Source organism: Paramisgurnus dabryanus, chromosome 1 (genome assembly GCF_030506205.2).
Source record: "Paramisgurnus dabryanus chromosome 1, PD_genome_1.1, whole genome shotgun sequence".
Taxonomy (NCBI): Eukaryota; Metazoa; Chordata; class Actinopteri; order Cypriniformes; family Cobitidae; genus Paramisgurnus; species Paramisgurnus dabryanus.
Genome location: NC_133337.1, coordinates 23,554,544 through 23,566,410, shown reverse-complemented (window position 1 = coordinate 23,566,410; position 11,867 = coordinate 23,554,544). Strand labels below are relative to the sequence as shown.

The following is an 11,867-nucleotide window of genomic DNA, read 5'->3' as shown; positions in this document are numbered from 1 at the left end:
CTATGGGTGTCACATTGAATAAGAAACTATAACAAGTCTATAAAATTCGTCAAAACTTCAGGAATCACAAGCGTATTGGTGAGAACACCCGAACTGCACGTCACATTTTTGACATTATTGATATACTTTAAATTGTAATGCAACATGACATTAATTAAGCCTTTTTGGTTAAAAAAATTATTGGGCTGTCATATAGCCTACAAAAAAGAACCTGCACACAGTGACAAGAAATATAAATGAACACAAAAAACCTAATACTTTTTAAAATAGCCTATTAAAACTGTTTAAATAAGCTACTAAATGCTTAAAATGAAGCTTCACTCTGAGCGAACACATACCTTGACGAAGGCTATTTGCCGATACGTTGGTTATAATAAATAATTTTTGCAAGTGAGTGTGCAGTCACTATTTTGTGTTATAAAATAAAGCTTCTAACATCATATTCTTTTCATACAAATCACTAAAAATATATTTTCGTTCTCACATAGCCTATTTAAGTTAACTTACTAAATAAAGAAAGAAAAAGGGAATTGCTAGAATAATGTTTGACTCTGAGGTTAAACGAAATGACAAATAAATAAACATTTAATATACTTTTTGATGACCATAAGAAGCGGGTACTCGTAAAGAGCGGAGCCGAGGAGCGCGCATTTCAGACGTGAACACGAAAGGAATTATGGGTTTAGTTATGCTTTCACTTCATTTCCTGACAGTTTCACTTGTTAGTGGGGATAGTAATAACTAACAAGATGACACCGAATTACATACAATATAATTACCTAACTAAATCTGAGAGAATGCAAACCCATTACAATATTTTTTCCTCCGACGGGCAGGGCGCAGATACATCTTTGTAGCCCGACAGGAATTCGCCATAGCCCCGGGACAGTTAGACATGGATACAACTTCATATGGTGTATTTTACCTATTGCATGTTATGTTAAAAACAGTAAAATTATAAGTAAGCCTGATAACTATTTAAAAACTATTATAAAGAAGTTGAATGTTGCGTTATATGGTTCTAATGAAAAAAATATTCCCGAGCAGCTTTCAGCCATGATCACTTTGAGAACTTTTTTTGCAAGCAAGTGGAAAACGTATTTTGAATAACAATACGTTATAAATATGTGCTGCGCGCTTTCCTCTCAATAACATAAACACACAACAAATATGACAGCGGGGTAAAAAATAGAAAGGAAACATCTGATCACAGTGATGTTGTTTGATAGCCTACCAGCTCTCTAACTCAGCACTAAGTCACGCCATGTTTATTGCTACACTTTATACAATATAGTCTATTGCTTTAAGCAACAAATAGCCTATCATAACAACCTATAAGCCTACTGTGTAATTGAGACATTCATTTAAGAAATGCATTAAAAGCAGAAAGAATAGGCTGCGGAAATATACCCAGATAGCACACGTACGTCTCAGATACGTATCTGCGAGGTAATCACTCAGATTTCCATTCCGTCTGGAAAACGTATTAGAAAGGTCGTTTGCCCATATGAATTACGTATCTGAGACGTACGAGCCCAGCCGTTTTGAAGACGCTTTTAAGATCTTTTCAAGACGCTTGATATTTAGAATGATGGTTAGCAGATGTTTCTAAGATATTTCCAAGATGTTTCTTAGATCTTTAAAAGATCTTTATAAGAGCTTTAATCGAGCTCTTTCTAAGATGTTTCTGAGAGCTTTAAAAGACGATTAAAAGATCATTAAAAATAAATTGCTCTAAACTACATCTTCTACACAGTTATACACATTATTACAATATATCAACATTGACAACAATTAAAACAGTATTTTCAATAAAACAGGCAGTTGATTGCGTAAAATTTATTAAAATTAGACAAAGGAAAACATTCATAAGATGCATATTTACACGAGTGTATGCAAAAAAGCAACGTTTTTCTATAACATACAAAGAAACACAATATCTTTAAATTAATCAAATGCTTCCTCTGGCAAAGAACATCTTTTCCCGATTTTCCGCGTCTCCTTCAGTGGTAGACGGACGGATTCTTCATCTGCAGCAGCTGCATTCTAAAAGAAACCATTACAAAAATAAGGAAAAATGAATTTTACAAACTATGTCATATGTTTTCTTTGTTTCCTAAATATAACTCTGATTAGAATGTCAAACAAAGAGAAAATCATCCGTATTAATCGTCAATATCGTTTATATTGTTAATATGAGCGTCTTTGCGTTAAATTCGTGCTACACCACACCATGCACTTATATCGACGTCGCAATGCAAAAGAAGAAGGGCAAGAAAGAAACCTGTCCTGGTCTGGCGATTTAAGGGGACATTTGTTTAAGGTATGTAGTAATAATACATTTTAATAATGCTGGGTGTGGGATCAGTTAACTAGAAATTTCGTTGATAATAAGCAATGTACAGTATGTACAGTAACTAGCTAGTTGACGTTAGATATTTTATTCACGTGTCTGTGGTTATTTTAGGTTTTTGATAGTTAATTTCACTGATAGTTTGAGCCCGTGTAAATTTCTTAAAAAGCTGTAATTATTATTTTATTTAACATTATTATGTTTGCTGTCAAGACTGATATTTATTTATATATATTTATTGACGTTGATATGTAAACTTAACCTACTCAGTTGTACTTGACTAATGCAATAATGACAGGTCCACCTGTTTAAGTATATTGTAAAACATTTGAACATAACAACATTTGGACATAACATACACACATTGTTTCCGCCTGCATCACTTTAGTTGTATAGCTGCATTGCTGGTTAACACCTCTGGGCAGATTCTCCATGTTCTTCTTTTATGTGTAGCTGCTCACCTTAAACAGATACAGTACATTGAAGTAATGTTTAAAACAAATTAAGCCCTATAATATTGTTTATGTTTACAATAATTGGTAAAAAGTTTGACGGATAAAATGGTTCTTACCATTCTCTATATAAGCCCCTCTGTTAACTTTTGGTCAAGCCTGTCTCGATCTTTTATCAGTCTAGAAAGATGTTGGAGAAAAGACATCATCCTCTTCTATAATCTCCATCTGTAATTGGACTAACAACTGGACCAGTGAATGCAGGTGACTCCAAGATTGTCTCGCTTACAGCTGCAATATCAAAAAAATAATTGAATTGAGGCTTTTTATATACATTTAGTATTTTTTATTAAAATTCATAATGAGCATATGTATACATTGATTTAAAACAGTACTCAAGACTGTAGATTTACTGTGAGGTTTTGAATGTTGGACAGATTATCAGACCTGCATCTGCCTCAGACATGTTGATGTTTAGCTAATGACGATTTTAAATACATTTATTATAATTTTTTTTTTAGGCAACTTACTCTCCATTCGACCTTGCAGGTCACACCATGGTCTCAAGAGGGAAAATGAGTGGATTGAACAGAAAAAGGTAGTATTAAACAGTGTTATGTTGTATTTAAATGCCATGAACAATGCGTTTATGTTTTCTTCCTAATTATGTCAACAAATGCTCTCTTACCTTGCATGGTACTTTAGGTGAATCAAAACTCCAACCATCTGTATGAGGGTCTGGATGGATAAAGGATGCCCACTGGAGCTGGAAATGATGGATCAGGTCATTTTCATTTGTCACATTTACAAAGAAGCACACTCTAAGGATTGCGTTACCCTGTCTGTGGCAAATACACTAGACAAAAGTATTGGGAGGCCTCATTCTAATAAACATGTTTATTTATTCCAGTATGTCCAATCAAAACAAATAAAAATGCTATACCATATAATACCACTACAAAGAATTTTGATTTTTGTTGCAACAGTTTTGTAAGTGCCTTTTTCTGTTCCGAAATGACTACAGCTTCTTGTACAAGTCATTGATAGGTTTAGGTGATGAGTTTTTGGCTAAAAACATTTGAGTCATATCAAAGGTGTTAGCTGAGTTAAGGTCTATTCAGACCAGTCAAAGTTCTTCCACACCAGACTGAATCACTAATTTTCTGTTTGAACCTTACTTTGTTTGTAGGGTCATTCTTAAGTTGGTATTGAAAAGGGCCCTGCCAAAACTCTTGCTATAAATTTAGCATCAAACGGTTTTTCTAGAATATCATATGCTGTAGCATTAAGATTTGTGCTCATGGAAATAAGTAAAGTATTTAAACCTGTTTATTAGAAGGAGGTGTCGCAATTGTTATGTCTATATAGTTTATGTTTAACAAGCCAAAATAACTAGGGCTGCTTCTTTTTAAGAACTTTTGGGTATTTTTAAATCAGCCAGAGGAATAACAGTCCTTAAATGTGTAATGTACTGCCATAATTTTGTAATGATCAAACGTGAGGTCAGATTCTTGTTAACCTACTGTGTTCTTTCTTGATGGTTAGCCGAGTGTCCCAGGACAGAAAATCTGTTTCGTATGGATCAGAGTCAGACATTAACATCTAATATGTAATATCTAGTGATATGTTTTCTTAGATAATGCTGTGAACAAATGCTCTTTTACCTTGAATATTAGGTGGATCCACACTTGAACCATCTGTATGATGATCTGCACCCACTGGATCTGTAAATGGTGGTGCAGGTAAGTTTCACAAGTAAACAAACTCAAATCCTATTCAGACCATTCATGATTCCAGCAATAACCAAGTTTTTTCGTAACAATAAGACTGCATTTACAATGCAAATCTTAATGCACAGATCATATTTTTTTGACTATATTCATTTTTTGTTCTGATCTTTTTATATTTACATAAGACACTATTCATATCTGATATCGGTGTTACAATAATTTGCAAAACTACAGTTAATATGAGTGTCATGATTTGCACTTGAGTTTTGTATCGACTTAAGCCAGGGTCACTGCCAATTTAGGCATGTTTTAATTATGACACTTAAACAATTGTATATGTACTTCGATAAAGGTTTTTGCAATCATGGAAACATAAGTGAATCGCAGACAGCATTCTTCTTTTATGAATGTAAAATGGCTGGAGTAGTGATGTCACTAGCTAAATTAATTTTCATTTGACCTCCCCCACAGAAAGACACAGCACATCATTATATCGTTGGCTCCGCCCACTGGTGTTCAGTCTAAAGTAGTAGTTGTTGACAATCAAAAAGTTTTAATAACAGTAAGATTGTGATGTCAGACAAACATTGTGCTGTTGCTGGCTGTGGGAAATTAGTGTCTTTGTAAGGGTCGCAGATAATTTGAAAATATTTATGTTTCTAAATATGCCCCCCTACCATGAACTAAACTGGACTGTTGCAGAGACCAAGTGTAGTAGGGTACACTACTATGCAGGTGACATTCTTTTGTTTATTGAAGCTATGACAAATAATTTGTCTGTTTAGTTAATGTTTTATACAGTGTAACTGTACCTAAAAATTGTTCCTTGAGGTCCTCTGCTATTTACATTTTGTATGTCTTCCTTATTTGACACCTTATTCAAATCATCAGCTCATTAGTAGAGATCTTCATGAACTGAACTGAGGCTGTGTCCAAATGTTCACACTTGTTGTCTTTGCACTAGACTACTTACATTACGTTTTTTTTTTGTATTTGGCCTAAGTATTCTAGTGGGCGTGAAGATCCCAAGCGTGCATGTAGAATTATTCATCCGATGGGACACACTTAGCATGGGTAAAAATTTCAATCCAGGTAGTGCCAGCAATTTGCACCAAAACGTATTTGTGTTTTATTTACTACTTTTAATTTATATTTAACATTTTTTAAGTTTTTCTGTAAATAAAATGAACACTCTGAAATGAACATTTGCTTATATCAAACTTTTAGATGCAGAATTCTTTGCTCCTGTAAAAAAGCTCTTTGTTTTGAGTATGTAGCTTTATTAAAGTATATTATTTATTCAGTAGTCCCTAAATAAACGACACAATGTTGCAGATGTTTCACAAAATGCATAACAATAATGCAGTGAACACCATAGAAATGTTAACATACAATTAAAAGTCTCATGCTTTACATCCAGAACATGATGCACGATAGGATGCACAAAGTGATATTTGGACGCAGCCTCAGTCTGTCAAATCAAAGAGACATACAGAATGCACAGAGCAGTGGGACTCCATGAACAGAATTGAGAACCACTGCTGTAACTCATTATGCTTACCTGACTCATGCAGAATTCTGGCCTGGTGTTTGGTCCCCCCTTTCTCTGGCTTGTGTCTCCATCATCATTACACTCTTGTCAGTGTAATAGTATCGTCGTCTGCATACCAGGACTTTGTTACTCAGCTGTCCCTTCTCCTTCAAGCTACATTTTTGTCAAGCTGCAACAAGTTGGAATACATAATTATTAACGTTTAATGATTTTGATGTATGAAATATGTAACAAAAGCAAAAAATGTATAGACATTCTATTAAGAAATTACCTTTTTGTTGTTTGTTTACTGACCTTTCAACCATATTGCATTTATAATTGATCATCATACCTTTGGTCTACTGTTAACAGGCTACTGTAGAAAACAAAGTCAAACAAAAAAGAGAGAAAAAATTATAAATGCTGAATGTGTCTCATCTTAAATACATTGTTGTTGTTTTTGTTTCATTGAATTTGGATGTTTTGATGATTTAAGGAAAATTTACGTAGCATATATATTGATGTTTTAAATCAGAGTTTGTTAATGACACTTAATCATTAACAAACATTTAAAAAGCTTTATTACAATACTAATTGATAATATTCATGTAATAATCTTGTTTTGTAACACCCTAAATCACTGAGCGCACAAACGCTACCCCTGTTACAAGCATGAGTGATTGACTTCAGGCACACATGCGCAGACATTGAAGTACCGCGAGAGTGATTCAAAAGCCCACGAAACAGTGTAATCACGCGGTACTGTGATGTCATACTGGTTAAGGCTAAGCCACGTGAAGCCGGACACAAGGGCTACACTAATCTTTGGGCTGGAGTAGCCTGGGCTTCGTGTCTCATCGCGTTAAACGATCGCAGAACGATTTATTTCTCTTTTTCACCTCGATCTTTGGCCTCGTGTGATTTACCAAAACCAACATGTGAAGTTACAACGCTGACGAAGGAGTTTCATCAGTAGAGGTAAGTAACCAACATGTTATGCATGTAGTGGATCTAAAGATTGATTGTCGTATATGATCATTCTTTTTTTGGTTTGTTTGTTTGTTTGTAACGTTTATCAATGCAAGCCAAAATCGAGCTGCAAATCCTGAAGGCAAGGCACGTTGAACATGTAACCGTTTTCTCAGCGGTGGTGGGGTAAACATTTGCTAAGTTAGCCTAGACCAGCCCCTGTTTAACTTAAAGTTACTTGAGTTATAAAATGTATCAATCTTCCCGTCCGACTTGCTTGGAGTAAGTTAACGTTATGTAAACGACCGGTAAGTTATTCACAAGAAGCCTTAAAGTTTTATAGCGAAGTGGTTTGATAATTAAGTTAATATATTTTATCAGTTGTATTAGCTATAAAGTTATTTATATCTGTGAATTAATTCGTATTTTTATCAGTTTCTAACAACACATACATGACAAAAGGCTAGCGTAACGTTAATAACGTACGTTAAGTTACTTACCAACACGAACAAACTGAGTCTGACAGACAAATGAACTTAAAGCCAACAATAATAATAAAAAAAACATATTATAAATTAACATAAACGTTATCTTTACGAATTATATTATTTACATGTTAATAATGATGTTAAATGCGAAGAAAATGTTGAAGTGTGCCTGAGGAAAAACGGTCATATCATGAAAATGGCGCTCACGTGACGTACGAATGGCCTCGCGACCACTGTCTATGCTCGCGCTTGCGCGACAGAAGGGTTAACTTCCTGCTCCAACCTGCAACCATTTGAATGCAGGGATAATAACAAATAACCAAAGTTTAATCATATTGCTGGATTTTTTTATAATGCTTAATAAATGATGCGTGTAAATTTACACATATTTATTACGTCACTGACATTGTTTTTTATTGCGTTTATTTCTTTTATATTGATTGAAAATGAAAACCTTATTTAATTTACCTAAAATTTGTTTGTGTTTAACACTGATTTATGTTGTTTTTCTGTTTAATATTAGTGTGTCCTGGAAAACGTGTGCTCGGAAACATGCAGAATACAGTATTTACAGAGCCGACCTTGAGGCACCCACTGATGGATAATCTGTTTACCTAAAAACAGGTAATGTATAAACATTGCAAATATAATGTATTCACAAGTATATAATTTTACAAATATTAAATATTATTAACAATTATTATTAATAATGTACATATTAAATTATATTATACATCAGTTATTCTGTTAAGTTATTTGAAGGATATGCATGGTAGATCAATTAGATTATCTTTCTCACTAGCTATAAGCAGCATGCTATAGAAATGTTCCACTTAAAGGTGTAGCGGAGGATTTTCTCGAATTTTAGAAAAGAAACGCCGTCTCCGCTTTTTTAAAAAAATGCAATTGCCCAACACTCCAGATTGACAACTAGGAGGACCAATAGTCTTGATGATCCACCCGGAAAACCTAAATTCTCCGCAATACCTTTAATGTTTAATGCTCTTTTACCTTGATTGTTAGGGTGGTGTTAGCAACTTATTGCTCATCTGCTTGAGAGAAAGTTACTGCTGGGGCTCTCCTGCTAAGGTTGTCTTAATTCTAAAAAGAAATTAAGTCATTTAGGCTTAGGTCATAGCAAGTTTTGAATGAATGACTTCACAATCTGTTTTAATAATGTTTATTTACAATGTATTTTATTCCACTTACCTGAATCGTGCAGAGGCTTGATGTTTAGTCCACCGGTTGTCTTCTCCAACCTCTGAGTGAAGCCACCACGAGTGGTCGTGTTAACCAATTTTTTTAATTTTAGTGCACAGTGAGTGTGTCTACATAGTCTAAACGCTTAATAAACTGATAACGTGTAAGGTCATTTAAATGCATAAAATGGTTTTCTTTTATAGGGTAAAGCCCATAAATGGCAAAAACTGATTGGCACAGGTAGTTTTTTTGCTCTTAAACCAGATTTTAACGTCTTTTTTGCCGTTTCGTATGTGCGTATGTCTCCACCTGTGATAGATAAACTTCACAAATAAAAGTAAATTAAAACGCTTGAAACATGTTAATGTTATAAGCTGATTTTTATAATATCATAATAAGATAATTGTCCTCTTATTATGTGCATGTAAACATACTCAATGTCTTTGTTTATCCTTTGTCTCAAGTCACACTGAGTGTGAGAAGTCATTTGTCCAGTGCTGTCGGGAAATCTAATGATAACTGCAATTCCTTCAGTCTAACATGATGGTTGAATTACACACAGATAAACTCCCACTTTATAGACCACAAGATTTGAGTTCAGGCAGATTAAGATAGTTGATTGAGTTTAGTTGTTATTGTTTGGCTGTTGGCTCATATTATTATTGATTTTGACAATTTTCTTACAGCCCTTGTCTGTCAAAATAATGCAACCTCTGGTTGTAAAGCACATTTTAAACTGATCTTCTTCATTCTGTCACTAGCCCACCACAATCCATGTTTACCAGCTGTGGAAGTGCAGGCCAAAAATCTTCCTTCACCTGTGGGCCTCTACCCACATGTAGATAAGGTAATGAATTATTTGATTACTGTCGCTGTTTCTGTCACTGGGGCAAAATAACTGCCCTAGAGAACATGAAGAATAGACAAAACTGTGGTATTGCGCTAGCCCTAAAAATTTGAGAATCTTGATGTTTCTAACACATGGTACAACCGCTTAGTAGGCATGGGCCAGTATAAGATTCTGGCGGTATGATTACCTTTAGCAAAAATACCACGGTTTCACAGTGTTGCGGTATTCCCATTGCTACACTAATTTTTTTTTATTTTTAAATGGCAGGTAAAAATAAAGCCTTTAAATTATATTATATATAATATTTTCGAAATGTATATTACATGTAAACATCAAATCAATCACATGACTTAATGAATTTTGTATAAATACAGTTCATACCTTGGAGACGGTTTCACAGACCATTTTAGTGGTTTTGTAACCTTGACTGTTTAAAACCACGGTGTACCTTAAAACTGGTAACCAGCCCATGCCTACCGCGTAGTATCTATTATTAAGGTGGTTGACAGGTCTGTTTGCATGTTATTGCATTGGTAATAATTTATTGTTTATAGTCCAATATTGATTGTGAGAATTATTTAAATTTCCTTAAAAATGTTCTAACATCTTTTCCTTTCTTTTCTTAATGCAGCATTTCAGGAGAAACCTGCCTGTGATCTGCTAAGATGCACAGATTCAACTCTGGCCCATTGTCATCCCAACACCTCATCTGCCATCAGTTTCGTTTAGTGTCGGTCTATTGCAAAAGTTCTTATAAACTTTAAATGAGACTTTGTGTTAAGCAGGGGTTTCCAAACTTTTCATTCCACAACATATTAAGCCCAGGATACACAGCAGGATTTTTGCAATCCAATAAGACCTTATCACACTGTGTGACAAGGATTGTTTAAACTTCAGCAGTAGACTGTCGATGAAGACACCTATTGCATCTGAAGCTGCGACATCTGTCATCAACATGCGCTAGTGGTAAACAAATACAGGTATGCAGGTCGTAGAAGCAAACACATTGTTGATGTGCGTTGATCATGCTGAACTTCTTACACTGTCATAAAACTATCGTAGGTGTCTTTGGTCCCAGGACTGGGAAAACAGACGTCTTTAAACCTCTCACACTGTATGAGATAGGACCACCAATTAAGAGCCACGATCACAGAAATCTCCACAATTGTTTCACGATTGGTAATCTTTCATCTGGGACAGCCAAAAATCGTGCCGTGTATTATGGGCTTTAGACAGGTGTAATCTTATAGTATATCAAAACCATTGCTAATAATTAATTGGACAAACCATCACTACAATGCAACACTCACTATCTTACGGTGCGACCCACAAGTGGGTCTTCACCCACAGTTTAAAAACCCTGAGTATGAGAAAGAGTATGTTGTATTGTAATTAAAGTCACATCTAAGTGTTATGGAACAGTTTGTCATTATATTCAAAGTATTACATGGTTCTTTCAGCAGTTACTACGTTACAGTGCTCTTAAAGTGTCCTGATCAGCTTTGGGTCTTGTGAAGTAATATAATGAGAACGTGATCAATAGCTTTGCAGTATTTTGTTACACTGTGGCTGTAATCATATTAACACATAGGTTAAACATTTTATTCAAATTTGGTAAACAAACTAGTCAATATAATTCATGCTGTGATGCTGGATTAAACCTGGTCAAATGATTGTGTATTGTGTTTTCAATTTTTTATGAGGTTTCTTCATCTATATAAACATTCTCAATATCACCTTTGGTTTGCTCAGAGTTTGTTCAGATGATTTTTAAAACTAAATGTTGTGAAAATGCAAGGTGTGTTACACAATTTCAATGGATGGCGTGGGGTCAAAAACTATCAAAAGTTTCAACCTTAGATATATAACTGTTGACAAACACACTTAATGTGAGTCACACCCAGTAATTATAATAAGCAGGAATTGCAGTAAGCAGGGTCACCTTAAGATAATCAGCTTGTTGGCAATTGTTTTATTTAATTAAATGTATAACTTTTTTCATTTCAGACTGATAAAACAGTCAGAGGGGCAGTGGCTGTTGGCAATGATGTTCTTGTGTGTTTTGTATTTGTTAATATTTTGTAGTCAGAAAGAGTATGAGATCACCTTTTCTTGTGCATGGTGCTTTATCTACGGTAAGTGCCTTTTTAACGTTTTGGATTAAACGCAAAATGTCTACATTGTTTTTTATTATACGTGATATGGGATTTTATCAATTATATTTAATTATATTTTTGCTTCAAAATTAATGCCAACCCTTAAAAACATGTTGACTATATTTTTAAAACAATTAA

General features: G+C 34.4%; 3 long non-coding RNA genes across 6 annotated transcripts; 2 read left to right on the top strand and 1 right to left on the bottom strand.

The window, feature by feature from the left end:
- Positions 1-2,183: 2,183 nt before the first annotated feature.
- On the top strand, positions 2,184-3,386 carry LOC141281943 (uncharacterized). The gene is made up of 3 exons (XR_012336400.1): positions 2,184-2,323; positions 2,985-3,069; positions 3,327-3,386. It is a non-coding gene; the product is annotated as an uncharacterized lncRNA (long non-coding RNA).
- A 107-nt stretch (positions 3,387-3,493) lies between these two features.
- On the bottom strand, positions 3,494-9,478 carry LOC135772904 (uncharacterized). Of its 3 annotated transcripts, XR_012336388.1 has the most exons (6): positions 8,733-9,478; positions 8,535-8,624; positions 6,097-6,442; positions 4,470-4,529; positions 4,329-4,373; positions 3,494-3,571 (listed from the first exon to the last, which is right to left on the bottom strand). It is a non-coding gene; the product is annotated as an uncharacterized lncRNA (long non-coding RNA). The 3 variants fall into 3 exon arrangements; XR_012336387.1 differs by having other exon boundaries at positions 8,535-9,478; XR_012336389.1 differs by lacking the exons at positions 8,535-8,624; positions 8,733-9,478 and adding an exon at positions 7,536-8,035.
- LOC135779347 (uncharacterized) lies at positions 3,509-11,641 on the top strand. Of its 2 annotated transcripts, XR_010544771.2 has the most exons (7): positions 3,509-3,589; positions 4,482-4,547; positions 5,238-5,270; positions 6,110-7,044; positions 8,047-8,147; positions 9,485-9,570; positions 10,205-11,641. It is a non-coding gene; the product is annotated as an uncharacterized lncRNA (long non-coding RNA). The 2 variants fall into 2 exon arrangements; XR_012336390.1 differs by lacking the exon at positions 5,238-5,270 and having other exon boundaries at positions 3,514-3,589.
- The last annotated feature ends 226 nt before the right edge of the window (positions 11,642-11,867 follow it).